General features: G+C 50.0%; 1 protein-coding gene across 19 annotated transcripts in view; it reads left to right on the top strand.

The window, feature by feature from the left end:
- The first annotated feature begins 632 nt into the window (after positions 1 to 632).
- Positions 633 to 18661, top strand: part of Trerf1 (transcriptional regulating factor 1) — a 224059-nt gene continuing 206030 nt past the window's right edge. For 5 of the 19 annotated variants that reach the window (XM_039083499.2, XM_063267092.1, XM_063267090.1 and 2 more), the window contains exons 1-2: positions 633 to 929; positions 1790 to 1874. The gene's annotated coding sequence lies outside the window, so the exon portion shown is untranslated. The other 14 variants (XM_017596416.3, XM_017596415.3, XM_006244453.5 and 11 more) reach the window with 7 other exon arrangements.

Raw genomic sequence — 18661 nt, 5'->3', positions numbered from 1 at the left:
CTCTCCTAGGCAACATCTCTCCCAGATCCAGCGGAGATGGAGACCTCTCCCCGCCCCCAAGGGGCAGAGGATGGAGGCGCGAGCTTCTCCAGAACCCGCAGATCCCTTCCTGGGAGCACCCCAGGCCCTAGAAAGACCGGGGGAAGCGGTGGTGGTGGTGAGGGTTCGAGGCACAATCCTTCCCTGCAGCCCGCCTGGATCTTGGCATCTTTGCAAATCCTTAAATAAACAACAACAAAAAAATCTCCCAGCTCGAGTCGTTAGATTTGCAACGCGCCTTTTACAATAACCGCGACTGCGACGCAGGAAGCAATCCTGCAACGGGTCCGGAGTGGGAAGGCGGCAGCTTCCCGGCCACCAAGCTGCTCTCCCACCCCTCCCACTCCAAGGGGGCCTCGAGTCTCCCACCCCTTCCTCCGATCTGAGTCTCTGCTGCACTCGGGGGACTGACAGGTCCTCGGCTCGTGGTCCCATCCTCTCGCGTTCAGAGACTCGCCAGCTTACAAAAGGTGCAAGCTCACGCGTACACAACGCGGAGCGCGGAAAAAAAAAGTCGTCCGTGCACGGGCTAAGGGAAGGCTGCGAACAATGCACCGGGCGGCCCGCGCCTGCCGGAGCGCGGCGCCCCGGGGGACAGGGGCGGCGGGCGGGGGCCGCGGCGGAGAACCCGCCGCGCTGGACACCTTACTTCCTGCTTCCCCGCCCGCCGCCAGCCCCAGCTCTGCGGAGGGATATCTCTCCCCTCCTCTGTCCCTCTCCCTCCCTTTACCCGCCTGTCTGCCCCCCTTTTCTGACCCCCCCAACTCCACCCCGCCTTTCTCCTTTTGCAAGAAAATAATTTGACAGTCGATTTGCTGACAGGGGAGGAATTTGCATCCTGGATTAAAAAAAAAAAAAGGCCGAGAGGAGCTTAGGAACGGTTGCTAGGGGTGGGTGATGGGTGAAAAGGGGTGGGTTGGGGTGCTGGGGAGCGGATCCGGAGGGCTCGGGGAGGGGGCCATGCAAAAAGGTAAGGCCAGGTTAGCTCGGCTCGGCCCTGAGTGGGCTGCGGCCGGGGGAGGGGCGAGAGATACATATGTATTTCTGTCTCCCCAGCACACCCCCTTCCCTCTAAGCGATGGCTGAGAGGCGGTGCATGCAGATGGGGAGTAAGTTTCCTGGAGGGGAGGAGGGTGGATGCACGCGCGCAGCCCGGCGCTGCAAATTTCCACCGGGGAGGGAGAGAGTGACTGGATGCGGAGAGTTTGGAGTTGGAGGGCAAGGAAGGGAGCAGGGCCTGGGGGAGGGGGGGGAAAGAGGGGTGCTGGTGGTGCTGTATCTGGGAGTAAGTTTCCAAGAACGAGAGAGCCTGCACGCTTGCTTGCTAGCTAGTAAGTTTCTGTCCGGGGAGGGCGCGTGAGGAGGAGGGGGGGGTGTGCATGTATATAGAAGGGGGAGGGGGGAGCAGATTTCCTGCGGGGAGGTTGAATGCATATGGAGAGGAGATTTCCTGGAGGGAGGGTTGAGGCGTAGACCGGACCGAGTAAGTTTCTTGCTGGGGTGGTGGCTGAAGGTGGTGAGTTGGTGCTTTGGAAAACCCAGAGCTTCCCACCCGGGACTCGGGGGGAGGGGGCCGTGTTGTGGGAGGGAGGGGCGAGGGGCCAGGTTCCCTGCTTGGGGAGAGGGGCTTGCATCTGGGGAGTATGTTTCCTGGCGGAGCGATATTTGTTTACAGGCTGAGGGCAGTACTGTAAATGAGTAGCTGCGAGAAGGCGGCTGACATAAATTAATATTGAAATTATTCCATCAGCTCGGCTCGTCCCCCATCTCACCCCCCAAGTGGAGATTGGTCGTCTTGTCGGATTGCCCAGGCACTTGTTGCCGAAACAGCCAAGGTAGGCGAAAAGCTTATTAAGTTTCATTAAAAAAAAAAAAAATAGTTGGGAGGAGGGATGCTCCGTAAGAAGATGGGGGTGGAGTGTGGAGGGAAGCCTGCGGGGGACACAGAAAGACAAGTCTCCCGCGGCCTCTTTACTTTCTGTACGTTAGCAGGGCCTTTTCCCTTTTCGCCTTCTTCCCTGTTCCCTCTCCCGGCTCACAGCATCCCAGCAAAGGGGGAGGGGTGAGGTGGGCGGTGTAACTGGCAAACCCCAGCTTGAAGGGTGTCGGTGGTGGGATTGAAATTGAAGGTTGGTATATTATAATGCCTCCATTCTTCCAGCCAAGAAACCGCAGGACCCTAGGGATGTGTCTTTTGGGGTTTTTGACATGATGCATATGTGTATATATGTGAGTCTGCGGGCTCTGTGGGGGTTGGGTAGTCCCCAGAAGTAAGTGTGGCCACCCAGGTGGGAGAAGTGTGTAAGCCGGCAAACTTGCCTCTTCACTCCCCAACTTCAGGGGAGTCTGGGAAGTTACTGCTGGTGGGCTGAAGAAGCCGAAATTACAAACCAAACCACCACCGTTTTACCAACGGAGGCAGACTGACAGCACCTGGCAAGGCAGCCTCTGGCCAGCGCCTGGCTGGGGCTTGTGTGCCAGCCATCCTTGGGTTAAAGAAGAAAATGCTTTTGGGTTCCGGGCAGGTTAGAGTCAGCTTGCTGTCAAACTCCCCGGACAAATGTTGCTCTGGTAAGTGGAGTGTTTGTGTTGTAGTTAGTGCTTGGTCTTTCCGTGGTCCTGGACTGTCTTGTGAAGTGTGTGGAAGTCATGCTTAAGAGATGACCAATTCAGGCATGGCCCAAGACCTCAGCAGAGCATGCCTGGGGGAAGCAGTTTGCCTGGGCCTTTTCCTCAGGTGATTTTTTTTTTTTTTTTAAAGAAAGGAGTTTTAAGTTGTCCCAGGTGGTGACAATCTACTGCACGTGACATACTTCTCACGCAAGGAGTTCTGTGTGGAAGTGTGCTTTGCAGCTCACTCGGCCAAGATGCAGGAGGACCCAGCACTTAGCTAGTTAAGGCAGCAGCGTTCGCCTCTCTTTGCTTGCTTTCTTGGCGCCCAGCCTACTGGGTTCTGCAGACACTTACTTTGATGGGTGCTGGTATGGGGAGTTGAACTTGGCCAGGATAATTTGAGCACCACAGGGTCTGGCCAGGAACTGGTCAGTAGGGTTAAGGCATAGTCAACCAACACTGGGGTTAACTAAAGTTGGCTAAGCTTTCCTGAGTTCTGTAAAGAGGTTTTGAGTCTAGCAAGGGTAACTGTGTTTAAAAAAAACAAACCAAAAAAACAAAACCAGGAACACAAACCCCCTGTCTTTATGTTATTGGTGGTACATTTTCCTTCCGTCCTTCCTCCCATCTGGTTTCAGGATCCAGGGTTTGATATTTGGAGAGTTGAGATAGTTAGAAAAATTAGTGCCACCTATCACATGTTCCCAGCTAGGCATTAGCTAAACAAATTAGCAGTCATCTTTACCTGGGCGGGCCAGCAACTGAGCCTGATTGGCTGCATGTGCGGGGGAGTAAATAAGAATTCCTCATGTGTGTTTATTCCAGGGTGGAATTATTTACATGTCTAACCTGGAAGCCAAGAACAGTGCTTCAGTCCCCCCCGCCCCCCCTTAACATTTATGAGATTTATTTTATTGTCTTGCTTTGGCCATTAATCAAGTCACAGTAGCGGAGACCCCTCCCCCGCCACCGCCATTCAACTGAGAACGTTCCCGTGGTAAGAAAGGTTTGATGGCCCAAGAATCATAATTCATTCTTTTTAAAATATTGTGACAATTGTCAGGATTTGATTTACGGGAATTGATGCCCAGAGTGACACACCCCTTTGGGCCCCGCCCTTTTGGGCATGTCCATTCCCCCCCTCCCCCCACAACTGATTGTTTAGAAGCCAGTCTGACATAGGGGGGGAGGGGAAGGGGGAGGGGAGGAGGGAGGGAAGGAAGGCGCCCTTGCCTTCTGCATTATAGGTACGGAGAAGATTAATTTTGTAGGTTCCAGAGTGAGCGTGGGTCTTTTCACAGCTTGGTAAGCAGGCGTCCACATCGCAGGGATGTGCTAATATCAGAGAGCACTTACCCAAGCTTGCTGTGAAAAGAGTGTCTATGAGCTGTGCAGAAAGCACTCTGTTAACCAGCTAGGGCCTCTGGTTTTTTTGTTGAGTTCAGAGTTTAAATTATAAAGAAGGGAGAGGGGACAGGGCGTTGTGCTCTGTGCTCCGTATCCAAAAATGCGCAGACATGAAAACCAAGCTTATGTGGAATTTTCTCTTTCTTCTTTGATGTATAGGTTGATTGTAAGAACACAAATATTGTTTATTTTCCCCCTCAGCGGGCGGAGTGGGGTGGTGCATAGAAGAATTTGCTGTGGGGCTGATGGGGTGAGAAGTGCTAAAATGTTTATATTGAGTAGTTGGTTCAAGTTTGTGGGCATTTGGACCGTGACAGAACTTCTAAGGTGGCTGGATACTCAAGGCAGGCCAAGGCGCATATGAAAATGGATAGGGTACCAATTTCTAGCTGCTTCTGCCTATGGGGGGGTTATTATTATTATTTTTTAAAAGGATGGGCCTTTGGATTCCAGCTTTATTCTAGTGTCATGTGGAGTGAGGGCCCAGAGCTCTTGACACTGTCTTCCTGGGCCAACGGCCAAATTGCTTCATGGACTCGGGGCGAGTTGATTAACTTCTGTTTTTTTCTTCTCATGGAGAAATGGATTTGTACGTTGGCATTCCACAAAGACTCTTGAGTGGCCTGGCAACTGTGCCAACGTGTAAAAGCCGTTACTTAGGAGAGCCTGTGGCCGGTGTAGAACCATTCATTCACTTCATGTCTTACGGATTTTTAAAAAAAATTTTTTTTTTTTGTAATTGTGCCTATGTGCATGAATCTGCCTGCAGAGGCCAGAGGCCTGGGGTCCCCTGGAGCTGCAGTTACAGGCAGTGGGGGACCCTCCTCCCGGGTGCTGGGAATGGAACTCCAGTTGTCCGGAAGGAGCAGTAAGTGCCCTTCACTGCTGGGCCACCTCTCCAACCCTGTTGTAGATGTGTTAAAAATTAAAAAAAAAAAAAAAACCTCAATTCCACGTGCTACTGGAGTAAGAACTGGTACTTTCAGGCACCCAAAATAATTTCAGTTCATCTTCGAAGTTTCCTCTCCAGCCAGCTGGCTGGATGAGCTAACGCTTAGTCAAGCTTGAGGTTAATTAAGCCACTGTTCCCAGGCAACAGGTAGCTTTGGGGAGGAGAAGGGGACCCCAAAAGCTCAGTGCCTGTTTACCTGTGATTTGTCCGAGTAGTGACAGGGTCTTTACTGACGGTGTATGGTGACTTCCAGGACCTGTCCTGCCACCCTGGCCTTTTCGGGAGAAAGCTCTAGGTGATTTTATTGACTTTGGATATTGACCCAGAAAAATAAGGATCCAGGCAGGTGCTCTAGTCCTCGGGCTGCGGCGTGAGAGGTCGCCCTGGAGCAACACAACCCCTGCTCATTTCTGAACTCAACAGAACTGTGCTGAACAGGGAAGAGGGCCGAAGTCCTCGGAGATCTTGTGGGAAGGCTACAATCTTCAAGGATCTTGTGGGTTAACCGTATTTTTAGATTTTCATATTGGAGGGTAACTGGCGAGGTTGAAATGTAGTTGAGATTTTTGTCTAAGCCCACTCCCACCCCCACCCCCACCCCCACCCCCACCCCCACCCCCACCCCCACCCCAGCTCCCTCCCGGAAAAGGACTTAAACCAGCCGGATTGCAGTTCCTGGCATGCTTATCAGGGTGCTACAGGCGAGCGTGCATGAGTGTGTATGTAGATGCCTGCCTGCCTGTGTGCGTGTGCGCATAAGCAAGCCAGAGGTCAGTGTTACCCATGTCTCTTCCTCAGGTGCCTTATTCATTCACTTCACTGTATTTATTTGTGGATCTGTGTGCCACTACACACGTGTGGAGGTCAGAGGATGGCTTGTGGGAGTTGATTCTCTGCCTCTACTCTGTGGGTTCCGGAGGTTGGCAGTCCCTGTGGCACATGCCCTTACGACATGCCCTCACCTGTTCGGGCCTCGCTCTGGCCCTCTTCACTGTAAGTTTTGAAACAGAATTTCTCACCGTATCTGGGGCTCATTGATTCCATGGCTGGCCAGGGAACTCCAGGAACCCATCCTCCTGCCTCTGCCTCCCTGTGCTGGGATTACAGCTCTGGAGATCCGAACTTGGGTCCTTCTGCCTACGCAGCCATCACTTTACCCACTGAGCCATCCCCCAGGGCTGCGTTTCTAGTAACTATTAAAGGCTTTCTATGTGAGTTGCTCCATGATTCTTTTAGAAAATCTCTTCTGAGTTAAAGGACAGACGCAGCCACCAACCCCCCCTCTGTGATGTTTTCTAAGAATTTCAAATTGTCAGAGTAGCCACTTGGAGGAATTTGGGCAGAGGACACGAATATTTGGGGTGTTTGTTTGTTTCCTCCTAGATGACAGTAAGTTAGGAATGGTGTGGGACACGCTGAGCTACTGGTCTGCTGACGTTGAAAATAGTTTTTTTTTCTTTTTTCTTTTTTTTTTTTTTCCAGAGCTGGGGACTGAACCCAGGGCCTTGCGCTTGCTAGGCAAGCACTCTACCACTGAGCTAAATCCCCAACCCCGAAAATAGTTTTAGAGGAAGAAGAGAAGGGAAAATAAAACTTTGGGTCTAAATGGCTATGAAAATTTTGGGATCATATAATGCGGTATTATTATTATTATTGTTGTTGTTGTTGTTGTTGTTTCTGACATGGGAAGCCCTGTTTTTCGTTTACACATTTAAGAGATACTTTTTTTTAAAAAGAATTACTTATTTTTTTTATGTGCATAAGCCTTTTGTCTTCTTGTCTGTGCATGATCGATGCCCTCAGTGGCCACAAGAGGGCATTGGATCCCCTAGAACTGGAGTTGTGGGTGGGTCGTGAGTCACCATGTGGGCGCTGGAATTGAACCTGGGTCCTCTGCAAGAGCGACCAGCTCTTAACAGCTGAGCCATCATTCCAGCCCCAGTTAGCATAGTCTTTGTTGAGCACGTGCTTTTGCCAATCACATTAAGGGACTAGGAACACTGGTGATTGGTTATAAAACATGCTTCTCTCTCTCTGGCCACCAGGAATGGACATAGGCAGGCGGGGATGCTGCAAACTGTGATGTATGCTCTTGTGAAGTAGTGACCAGGCAGACGACTTAATGCAGCCTCCTTGAGGAGTAGGGTGAGAGAAGACAGGGTGGCCATGCAGAGGAGAGCCTGTGTGAACAGCTTTAGATCTGTAGGAAACTAGGGGAGACCACAGATAAGGGGAAGAAGAAAGGGCGGCAGCCTGGGACAGCCATTCAGAACCCAGTGGGCTTTGGAAAGGGTTGGAAAGGCACACCTCTAGCCCCTTCCTTTCCTTTTTCTTCCTTTCCTTTCCTTCCTTTCTTTCTTTCTTTCTTTCTTTCTTTCTTTCTTTCTTTCTTTCTTCCTTTCTTCCTTTCTTCCTTTCTTCCTTTCTTCCTTTCTTTCTGCCAATTGTTAAAAAGATTCTTATTTTAAGTGTGTGTCTGTGTCTGTCTGTGTAGACTAAGACTGGTCTAAACTCACTGCCTACCCAAGGCTGTCCTTAAACTAGTTTCAGTCTTCTTGCTTTAGCCTCCAAGGATTAGCTGGGATCACAAGGCCTCTAGCCCTGGGCCCTGCTTAAATATTTGGATTTTTAAAATATTACATCTAAATTGTGAGTGTGTGTGTATGTGTGTGTGTGTGTGTGTTCATGTGCGTGTGCACACTTGTGCCCACCTTCCACAATGTGGGTCCTGGGAATTGAACTCAGGTTGTTGGACTTGGCCGCAACTGTCTTTTTGCACTGAGCCATCTTGGCCACCCAACGCTTTGTATTTCTTTTGCAGTGTATCGAGTGGGACGTAGTGCGGCCTAACACAGTTCGAGGAGCTTGACGTTTGAAGGGAAATGGAGACCGGTTGTTGTAGAAGTGTGTGTATGTTGGGGGTGGGGGTGGCCACAGTAAAGAAGCAGTTGAGATGGTGAAAGAAGGAGATGACCAGGGGAGGGGCAGGTGTGTGTGGGATGGAGGTTGGAGACAGAGCAGGCCGAGTTTGGCCTTGATAGGGTAGACAGGATGTGGGGTCACTCTAAAGTTTCCGGTTGGTGCACTTGGAGCGATGGTGTCCTGTTTGCTGAAGTCAGGGAAGACTGGGAATTGAGGCGTACAGTCAAGATATTTCCAGTTGAGCATTAGTAAGTTGGAGGTGGCTGGTAAACTTAAAGTGGATATGTTAAGTCCATAGTCTGATAGCCAGTGTCACAGGAGGTGGGCAGCCAGGCGAGAAACGAAAGAGCCTAAAGCCCCTCTTAAAAATTATTATTATTATTATTATTATTATTATTATTATTATTATTATTTATCAGGTGGCTAAATCCAGGAGACCCGTCAAAATGCCAGGTGAGGATGAATGGGTTATATGGAGTGTGTGATTGTGTGTGTGTGTGTGTGTGTGTGTGTGTGTGTGTGTGTGTGATGCTCATGAAGGGTCAGTGTGATGGTTGAGAGGGACCACATCGTGGAATGAAAAACCTGATGAGAATTGGCATCTGAAAATTGTTCTTTGACATCTACACACATTCGATGGCAGGAGTTCATCTCCCCTCTTCCCTGACCCTCCCCCACTACGCACACGCACACATACACGCACACACACATATACACATACACACAGGCATACACACACACCGTCAGATAGACTTGATCAGTGGAGAGGGCTGATTGATTTCGAGAAATGGGCTGGATCAACTGAGAGAAGCTGTCCAGCAGGTCTGAGGGGGAGGATCTGGCTTTTGCAGTGTGGAGCGATGTCTCCTCTCTCCTGTCCTGAGGGTACAGCTAGAGTGAAGGTGTGGGTGGCCAGACAGGAGCTCTTAGACTCTATGATGCACTGTCCCCTTCCCTGTACCCCAGGCTGAGGCTGCACTGTCCTTGGGGAGGGTCCAGGCTCAGAGCACTGGCCAGATACTCCAAGGGTTAAAACTGCATCAGAAATTACACTGCATTTTTTTTCCTGATCATTTGACCGCATTACTGAGCAGCACAGAGAAAGAGCAGATTACTTTTGCTTAAGGAAAACAGTCTTCAGTTCTTTGGGGCCTTCCATTTGCTTTCTTTGCCAGCTGGGACTAGGAACAGACCTTAGCCCTGTGCGAGAGGTGAGCCGTGGTGCTATATGTTTTGAGCAGGAATCTTAACAAACAAACACTAACCACACTGCACATTTGGTCAAGTGCTTGTGGGGCATGCATGAAGCCCTGGCTCAGTCCCCACCACTGTACCAGCCAGGTGCTGTGGTACACACACCTAAAACCCTAGCCAGGGCTGTAGAGAGAGGCAGGAGGACCCAGAGTTCAAGGTGATTTTCTTCTGCGTAAGGAGTTCGAGGCTGGTCTGGGATGCACAAAACCCTGCGTGAATAGGCGCCTCTCATCGCTTCTGCCTTTCACCAAAGTATCTCATTATCATATGCTGTGACCTCTACAAGGCCTTGACTGTGGGGTTTATGTGGCAGGTGGGTGGGTGAGGAGGGAGTTCAAAGATCCAGTTGTGCTCCCAGCTGTTTCTCATCTCTAACAGGAGGATGACACCATCTGTCTCCTCCCCTCCTACAGTTGCGTCTGGAAAGTATAGATTCCAAGAGGCTTCGCGTGCAGACGTGCAGGCAGGCGGCGTGATGGCCTATTCTGCAGCCCATCTTCAGTTTCGGATGTGAAACCTGAACCTCTTTCCCTAGTTCCCAGAGCCTCTCCTAAAACCGCTTCGCCCACTCTCGCTCCCTCCCTGTAGCTGCTTTCTGTTTGGGGTTTTGTTCCATCGTTTTCAAGACTGCTCTCATGGCCCCAAGTCGGGCACCAGAAATGTTGGCTGAGAAATGCCAATCGAACTCTGAAGGCAGTCAGTGAGACTGGCTCCCTAAAGGGACAAGAAAGGTTGGTTTGTTCCTCAAAGAACCCCGTGAGTCAGGTGCAGGGGAACCTGGAACTTACTCAGGAAGGCTGGTTGTGGCTCCAGATGCGCATATACCTGTGTTTACATTTATTTATTTTGCGTGTACGTACATGTGTGTGTGCGAGTCACACACATCTGTGCAGGTCAGAAGACAAATTGTAGGACTTCATTGGTTCTCTTCTCCCACCCTGTGGGTCCCAGAGAGGAGAGAACTCTCTGGGCCTGGTGGCAGGCACTTTGACCTGCTGAGCCATCTCTCTGGCCCTCCGTGTCAGAGCTGTCTGTCTTCGGTAATGTTAGAGGCACAAAACGGAATCTAGCATAAAACAGACCTTCACTGGACACTGGAAAGTCATTTCCAGTCTTAAAAAATCCACCCCGCACACTTGGAGTTCGGTTGTCCGCCGTAGAAGGTGAGGCTTGACTTACTTATTTTAAAATGGTTTTCACGGTGAAAAACTTGAACCACACCCAACATAGGAGCTAGGACTACGCTGGCCTCACTGCCACGGATTGCCGGAGAGATTTTGTCGCACCGTGGATGGAGCGTCTTCCTGTATTTATGTGGGGAATGCATATTGTTTGAAACAGCAGGATGTGGTTTGGTGTTACTGGAGAGGGAGATAACTCACAAGGACGTGCACGATACCTCACGAGGATGGGCACGACACACTGACTGACGTGAAGTTCCTAGGATTTTGAGGTTCCCAATGGTCTCTGGCTTGTCTTACTGATAGCTCCCAACAGCAGTGGAAAGTGCTTAGATGCCCCATAGCCAAAGACAGCCGCACATATTGACTGAAACCTCTGACTCCAGAATAAAGGGAAAGGGGAGGAAAGGGATTGAGAGCCACACGTGTAGCTGGCAACCAATGCTCATTTTGATGCCACACCATGAATGGCCTGTGCTCTAGAACGCAGCACAAACGTAGTCACAGCGTCAAGGGGGCTGAAAGGGTGTTAGGGCTTAACACTCCAGTGACCCTGGTCCTCCAAAGACCACGTGTGAACAGCACATGTTTATCTACTTGTCTTTTCATGGGTATGGCCGTTTGCCCGTGTGTATGTCTGTGGACCACATGCAATCAGTGCCCCACTGGAGGGCAGAAGAAGGTGCTGGATCCCCTGGAATGGGACTTACAGATGATTGTGAGCTGCCGTGTGGGTGCTGGGAATTGAACTCAGGTCCTTAGCAAGAGCAGGTATTGTGTTTAACCACTGAGCCACCTTTCCAGCTCTGCCCCACCCCTGACGGAATGTAACATTTTTGAAACTCACATTGGCTTTGGGTTCTGTTACTCTGGGCGCACACAGCTTTCTGGTTTCTTGCAGTTAAGGCCAAAATTTGACTTTGACAATGCGGCAGCTAGTTCCCTGGGTTGGACCACTTGGAAAGGTTCTCCCGCCTCATGTCTTGGGACAGGCTCTGACCCTGAGACATCACAGGGCCCTAGACAGTTTGCTACCTGAGAAACACTAATTTCCCTTGTGCAGATAGCTTAGTCATATCTACCGTACCCCTACCCTTTAGGGGAAGGCCCTGCTCGGATGGATGCTGGACGTGTCACCATAACATGGGCAAGGCCTTTTTTTTTTTTTTTTTTTTTTTTAAGAAAAAGAAGAGGGTTAAGAGTTGATATCCAAGGAAATTTGAGTGTTAATTGAGTGTCTCCCAAAGTCCACAACCATAGGAGATGCAGTCCACCCTTAAAACGAAATAGAGGCTGGCTCACAGAACTCTCAGCTGGTTTTCTGTGCCTTCTTGGCTGGGTAAGTATATGACTGTCGGAGGTTGAACCATGAGGACCCCAAGATTTCCCTTCTTTTGAATAGTTTTAGCTCATTGTGAGCCACTCTAGATCTGATGATATCTCTCATAAATTCCCATTCCGTAGGTATCTGGATGTCTGTGCGTGCCTTGCCTGATCTTGGGACAGGACTCTCAAGGCCTGCAGGCCACGGTCCTGGGACCCCAGCAGCACTTGGCTTGCAGAATCACCCTGCTCAAGTTTGCCCCTTCTAGACTGAGTTTGGGGAGGGCAGAACTGGGTCACCTCTGCGCTCTGCACCCCAGCTTCTTGCACACAGCCTGCGGCTGGTTGGTACTGTCTACATGCTTATATAAGAATCAGATTTTTTTTTTTCCGTTTTTAAAAAAAAAAAAATTTTTTTTTTTTTAAATCTCTGGTTTTCTTCCCATTGGTTCTTGATGTGGGGAGAAACCCAGGCCCCGTGTTTTCAGCCTGTGAGGGAGATCAGAGCAGGGTAATAGTTCCTTTCCTTGCCTGTCTGTGGCCTTGCAGCATGGCTTAACTAGAGCCCTTGAATGCAAACACCGTCCCATCCCCCATCCCTTTTGATAAGTGACATTTTGTTAAATCAGTTATTCAAGGCCTTATCTATATTTCTGTCTGTGCTGGCTTAGTCAAAATAGGAAAGAGGGAATATTAGATTTCTTCACCCGCCCCCTCCTCCTTCCCCTTTGAGCAACTCTGCCGAAGCTTTCTGATAGGGGAGGGGCGCCATGTCCTTGAAGCAGCAAACGGTTCCTGCAGAAAAATGTGGAGGGCTTGGGCTTACAGCGAGTGGTGCTTTTTAGCAGCTGTGATTTTTCCATTTTTCTTCCCCCCCCCACCCCTTTCCTCTCTGTTTTGATTAGTGGAACTCATTGTGTTGTGGGGTAGGGGTTGTGGGGAGGGAGGAGGGGTGCCCGGGGAGCAACATTTCCGGGGAGAGCTCAGAGTTCGGGAGGGGTGAGGGAGGGAAAGGATTTATTGAAAATATATGTCTACTTCGGCTATGATAAAGCAGCAGGCATGTAAAAATGCAACAGGGAAATCATTATTGCGGTAATGCAGGCAGGCTTCGCTTTCTCATTAGCAGCGCTCAGCCCACGTGGAGGAGGGGGTGGCCGAGCTGCCTTGAGAGTCGGGGTATTCAATTATAGCAGAAACTCAGGGGAATTCTCTCCACCTTCCCTGCGCCCCCCACCCCCGGCTGCCTTCGCTCTTTTCTTTCCCCTCCCGATCGCTTCATAACCTTTTGGAAGCTGCTGGTCCGGGTTCCATTGCTTCCTTCCTCGCCCCTGCCACCCCGAATGCAGTGGGGACCGAATGCAGCGGGGACCGCGTCATTTTGAAGTTAGAAGGAATTAAAATAAATTCTCTTGGGAACAAGTGGAGCATTTGGGTGACACTTTGTGAGTAAGAGGCTGGATTTTTATCTTTTGCATTCCAGAGAACAGGAGGGTGGCCTGTATGGGGGTTCAGGAATTTGCATACTCCCTGCCTCTTTAATACTGGCACCCTTATGGAGCGCTCCGTTTCGGGCCTTGTGCAGCTTAGTCCTTTCATACTTAACCATTCACTGTAAGGGCTGATGCAACGTTCCGTTTCTTCCCCTTGGGGAAACTGAGGCACAGCTTATACTGCAGTAGCTTGCCTGGGATCATGCACATGGTAAGCGATGGAGTTGGCGCCCAAGCCCGGGACTGACCCAGGAGACTGGATTCTGGAGTCACTTGTTCTGAGCTGACCCATAGATTCTGAGATATACCCGCAGATACCCCGGATGCTGATGGAGAGCTATAGGTAGAGTGATGAGGACGCTTGCTCACCAAGGTCTCTCCTTCTAGAGATCCAAGAGAGGTCTCAGGTCCCCGTTAGAGAGAGGTCAATCGATACCCTCTCCACTACTTGTTCATCAAATGTTTATGGGTCGTTGCCGTGTACCAGGGTCGCACCAATGACTGGAACCATCTGGATGAAACAGAGGAGCTCAGGGTCTAGTGGTGGGAATAGAAACATGATTCTAGGGGCTGGGGATTTAGCTCAGTGGTAGAGTGCTTACCTAGGAAGTGCAAGGCCCTGGGTTCGGTCCCCAGCTCCGAAAAAAAAAAAAAAAAAAAAAAGAAACATGATTCTAGTGGCTCCTGCCTGGAAAAGGAGGAGTTGGGAAACTGTCTAGAGCAGTCGTGGAGGCGGTACTGAAAGGGCTTGTTCCGTAGAGAAGGCCAGGGCATGTCACATCATGACTGTGGCCGTCCATACAGACCAGGCCTTGAGGAAGGAATCCCTTGTGCAACTTCAAGACTTACCTGTTCATCTCAGTCCTGTTGGACCACTCTATCTAGCAGAAGCACCCCACACCAAGTGACTCAGATGACAAATACTTCTTAGTTCAAGGGTAGAGAGGCCAAGGTCAGTGAGTGGCCAGATCCAGTATCTAGTAGCAGCCTGTTTCATGATCAGAGATGGCTGTCTTCTCTTTGGGTCCAAGCATGGTAGGATGGAGGATAGGTGGACGTTCTGAAGGTGTGTGTGTGTGTGTGTGTGTGTGTGTGTGTGTGTGTGTGTAAAAACAAGAATCATGTATATGAGATCTTCTTCTAATGACCACCGTCCCCTGCCCTTCGTAGGTCCCACCGTCTGATGCTATCACATTGAGGGTTAAAATGGCGGACACCATTCGTCTTGTCTTCATTTTCCATTGTCTGCCTATTTTAATGCCCTATGCTATCTAATACAACACCCACTAGCCTTTCATGACTATGTAAATTCATTAAGAGGGGATAAAGTTAAGAGCCCCGTCCTCCAGGTCCATCAGCCACAGGTCAGGTGCCATGGAGCAGGTGGCTGTCCAGACAGCCGGGGACAGAGCGTGTTCACATTGGCAAGAATGTCTGGCAGCCGGTGGTGGTGCTGGGACTTAGCCTTGTCTGCCTGGGGAGGGAGGGCTCTCCCTTCCGTACAGGCCTGTTTCAAGTATTCCGGACGCCTTCTCTGGAGGCCATGTGGGTTTCTTCTATCCAGCTGGTGATCCCTTGGTGGGTCTTTCTCTGCTCTAGGACACAGTCTTCGGAAAGACACAGGCCGTGGCTTCTCACAGTGTCCTGGCACTCAACTTGAGTCTCAATGGCAAGAGGCAAGGGGACTGGAGAGATAGCCAAGAGGTTAAGGGTCTGTTCTGCTTTCGCAGAGGGCCTGGGTTTGGTTCCCAGCATCACATTGGATGGCTCACCAACCACCTGTAACTCCAGCTTCAGGGGATGCAGAACCCCCTACCGGCCTTTTTGGGCACCTGAGGTCAGGTGTACATAAATATAACTAAAATACCCCCTTTTAAAGGTGGGGGAACCTGGAGCTGTGTCAGGACATTGGTCTTAGCCCTATCGACAACATGGGAGTTACTGAAAGGTTTGGCATTAGGAGGATCTGTGGGGAAATGGAGCCATCATGTGCCCGTGTTTAGGAAATTCCCTCTGGGGAGGTGAGGTGAGTAGGTCAGAAGGACTGAGCAACTGGGCTTTCGGTGTTCAGTGTAAAAAGAAGACAGGTTTCCTATCATTCACATTCTGTGTAGTTTTTAGTGCTGGGGATTGAACCCTGGGCCTTCTACATCAAATTGAGTGTCCCACCCCTGCGCTGTATCCCTAGCCTCGATGACATTTTGTAGGTTGAAGTTCTTGGTTGACTGTGCTGGTGAGGACTGTGCTGGGATATTTGACTGCTCCCTCCCTCTGGTGAGGGAGCTGGAGAGGAGTGGAACAGAGCCACTTGTCAAAGCATTGTTTTTAAGTCTCCCGAGTAATTATTGTCTCGGAGGCTTACTGCCTCAGTCTGCTATAGAAGCTTCTAGTACAATCTTTTTTTTTTTTTTTTTTTTTTTGGTTCTTTTTTTCGGAGCTGGGGACCGAACCCAGGGCCTTGCGGTTCCTAGGTAAGTGCTCTACCACTGAGCTAAATCCCCAGCCCCGCTTCTAGTACAATCTTATCTGGGCCTAGAATGTTTTCAACCTTGGAGACTAAGCTGGTAATAAGCTCAGCCTTTCTAGTTCTTTCTGAACTCTGCTGGTTGAGCTGTTCTGCCTCGAACTCCTCTCCACGCTGACTGACTCAATCTGGCTTCTCTCAGCTTCTCCTGAATTGCTCTGCTTGGACTCCAACTAACTCTGGCAATCTGTTCTAACCTTCCGGCTCCTTCTCATTCTCTGGCTTCTTCTGTCTTCACCTGTGTCTAGCTTGTTCTCTCTCTCTCTGCAGTCTGCCTACAACTGTCCTAGAGAAACTGCCTCCAATTTTCTCCCCTTCTCTCTGTACTGCTCTCTTAAGTAGCTTCCCTTCCCTCTTCTCTCGAGAGTCGGGCATATCCTGTTCTGTCAAATCTTTCTCTGATTCGCCACTTTGCCTGCCACTCAGTTAGACATCACTTTCAAACATGGGTACATCCTTCTAAAAGACAACTTTACCTTCATTATCTGGGATTAAAAATGTGTACTAAGGGTGTGTCTGTATTCTAGCGAGAGGGATTCACCACAACTAGAAACAGGGCTTTTCAGTAAATAACACAATCTTAGGGTTCACAGTGTGATCAAATATCGTGCCATAGCCACTCACTTCATGGTTGGAGGCAAGGAGAGCCCCACTTCCCCCCAACTTCCTGCACACTTTCAATGACTCACTAGGCCCCACCTCTTAAGACACCTTTCAGTAAGCACTGCTCTGGGGGAACCAACCTTTATCACATGAGGCTTTGGTGGTGGGGAAATGACAGCCCCCTCTGGAAGGCCAGCAGGGGCTGAGGAGGGGCAAGAGCTCAGGGCTTTGTCCACAGTAGATGAGAAGCCAGTGCCTCTTCTCTCCATGGCACAAGCTTAAGAGAGGTGCTGCTGAGGGGGTTTCCCTTCCCTTCTCTTCCCCTTACTCCCATTCCTGTTTCTCTCTGAGGCCCAGTCTCTTTCCCTCGCTCCGTGGGCGGGAGGCCTCTGTCCCCTGCGATTCCTTCTGTGCACAGCTTATTCCTGCTTCCCTTCTGGGTGTGCCTCGAGCTCCAACATTACAGACTGAAACACCATGGTTGGGTGTGAGCGGCAGCTGAGGGGGCAGTGTTGGGCCTCCAGCTGTCCCCCTCTTCCAACTCTTTACAGGCTCCTTCCAGAGGACACTCTAGGGGACCTGAACTTAGAAGCTTGTACAGTGTGTTAAAAGGGAGTCTGAGTAGTAGGAGATCCCATGCAGGAGACTCTTGGAATCGGTTAAGAGGAACCAGGGTGCCAGATGTAGAGGCCGAATTGGCGAAAGAGGATCCTTTCCTTCTTTAGAAGACAAGGCAGCAGCATGCTTGGCTGCTTCAACCTCACTTGAGCGTTTGGGGACAGGAGTCACTTGAAAATGTCAGAGCCACTTGTAAATTCATCATTCTCATTTGACCTCTGAGCATTTCCGAAAGTGTGGCAGTGTTCCTCTACCCATTGCACAGATGGGGAAATGCGGGCACAGAGGAGTTAAGAAGATTGCTTCAGGGGGTTGGGGATTTAGCTCAGTGGTAGAGCGCTTGCCTAGGAAGCGCAAGGCCCTGGGTTCGATCCCCAGCTCCGAAAAAAAGAACCAAAAAAAAAAAAAAAAAAAAGATTGTTTCAGGTCTCATGACTGGTGAATAGTAGGGCAGAGATTCAAATCCAGAAACCCAGACTTGACTGTGTAAAAGCAGGTACTTTCCCCACTTTTCCACATTGCCTCCTATTAGCCTGTAAGTCAGTGAGGCCTCAGTTTTGTTAATATAAATACTGGCATGTGATGGACCACAGATGGATAGGGTACTGCACTGGCCCTCAATACTATCCTTGACCAGTTTGGCATCCCCGAGCCTCAGATTTCCTGAATGAACCGTTTGTTATTTCTTTGTTTGGAGACAGGGTCTCCTGTAGCCCAGGCTAGCCTAGAAGATGCAATGTGGGCAAAGGTGACCTTGAGCTTCTGGTTCCCCTTCATCCTCCCCAGTGTTAGGATAACAGGGGTGCACTTGTATCACACCCTGATTATGTGGAGCTGGGGGATTCAAACCCAGGGTCTTGTGCATGTCAGGCAAGCACTCTCCTCACTGAGCCACATCCCCAGCCTCGGAAAGGTTTATTTCGAGAATAAGATGAGAGAAAAGATGCAAATTCTAAATTCACAAGGCTCCGTGTTGCCACTCAGGGCCGTGGGGACGGCGTGGGGATGCTAAGACTGTGCTAATTTCCAGAAAATGTTTGGATCTGACCACATTCGTGGACCTGCCCAGATTAGTGGTATGTCATGGGTCTACGTTTCTAGACCCATCTTGCTTTTTTTTGCCCAGAATGTTGTAATTAAGATTTATTATATAATGACTTCTCACTGCTTTTCACTTTTTTTTTTTAAAAAAGATGTTTCTTTTATTTCTGTTTCATGGTTATGAGTGCCTTTGCCTGCATGAGTGTGTATATTACTTGCCCACAGAGGTCAGAAAGGGGTGCCTGGATCCCCTGGAACTAGAGTTGCAAACAGTCATGAGCCCTCTGACATGGGTACCTAAGCTGGGCTTGGAGTCCAGCGCTCTGATCTGATGCTCCCACTGTCTCTCCAGCTCTTTTGGTTGGGTGTTGTGAGAGAGGACCTTGCTGTGTGGTCCAGGCTGCCTTGAATTCTCCATGGTCCACCTGAGCGCTCTTAAATCACTGTCGCGCCTGGCACGAGCTGTTAACTACGTTTCTTAGTATTTATTTTATTTGTGTGTGCGTGTGAGGATGTGTCCCGACGAATGTATGGAGGGCAGAGGACAAGCAACTTTACTCTTTGCTTCTACCACTTGGGTCCCGGGATTTGAACCCCGGCAGGTGTCCAGTCTGGGCTGTAAGTGTGCTGCCCGCTAAGGCAATCTCTTAAAAATTTAAAAAACGTCTTTGACCATTTCATTCACGTATAT

This window comes from Rattus norvegicus, chromosome 9, assembly GCF_036323735.1.
Source record: "Rattus norvegicus strain BN/NHsdMcwi chromosome 9, GRCr8, whole genome shotgun sequence".
NCBI classification, from domain to species: domain Eukaryota; kingdom Metazoa; phylum Chordata; class Mammalia; order Rodentia; family Muridae; genus Rattus; species Rattus norvegicus.
Note: the sequence above shows the minus strand (reverse complement) of the source record. Positions and strands in the feature narration are given on the sequence as shown.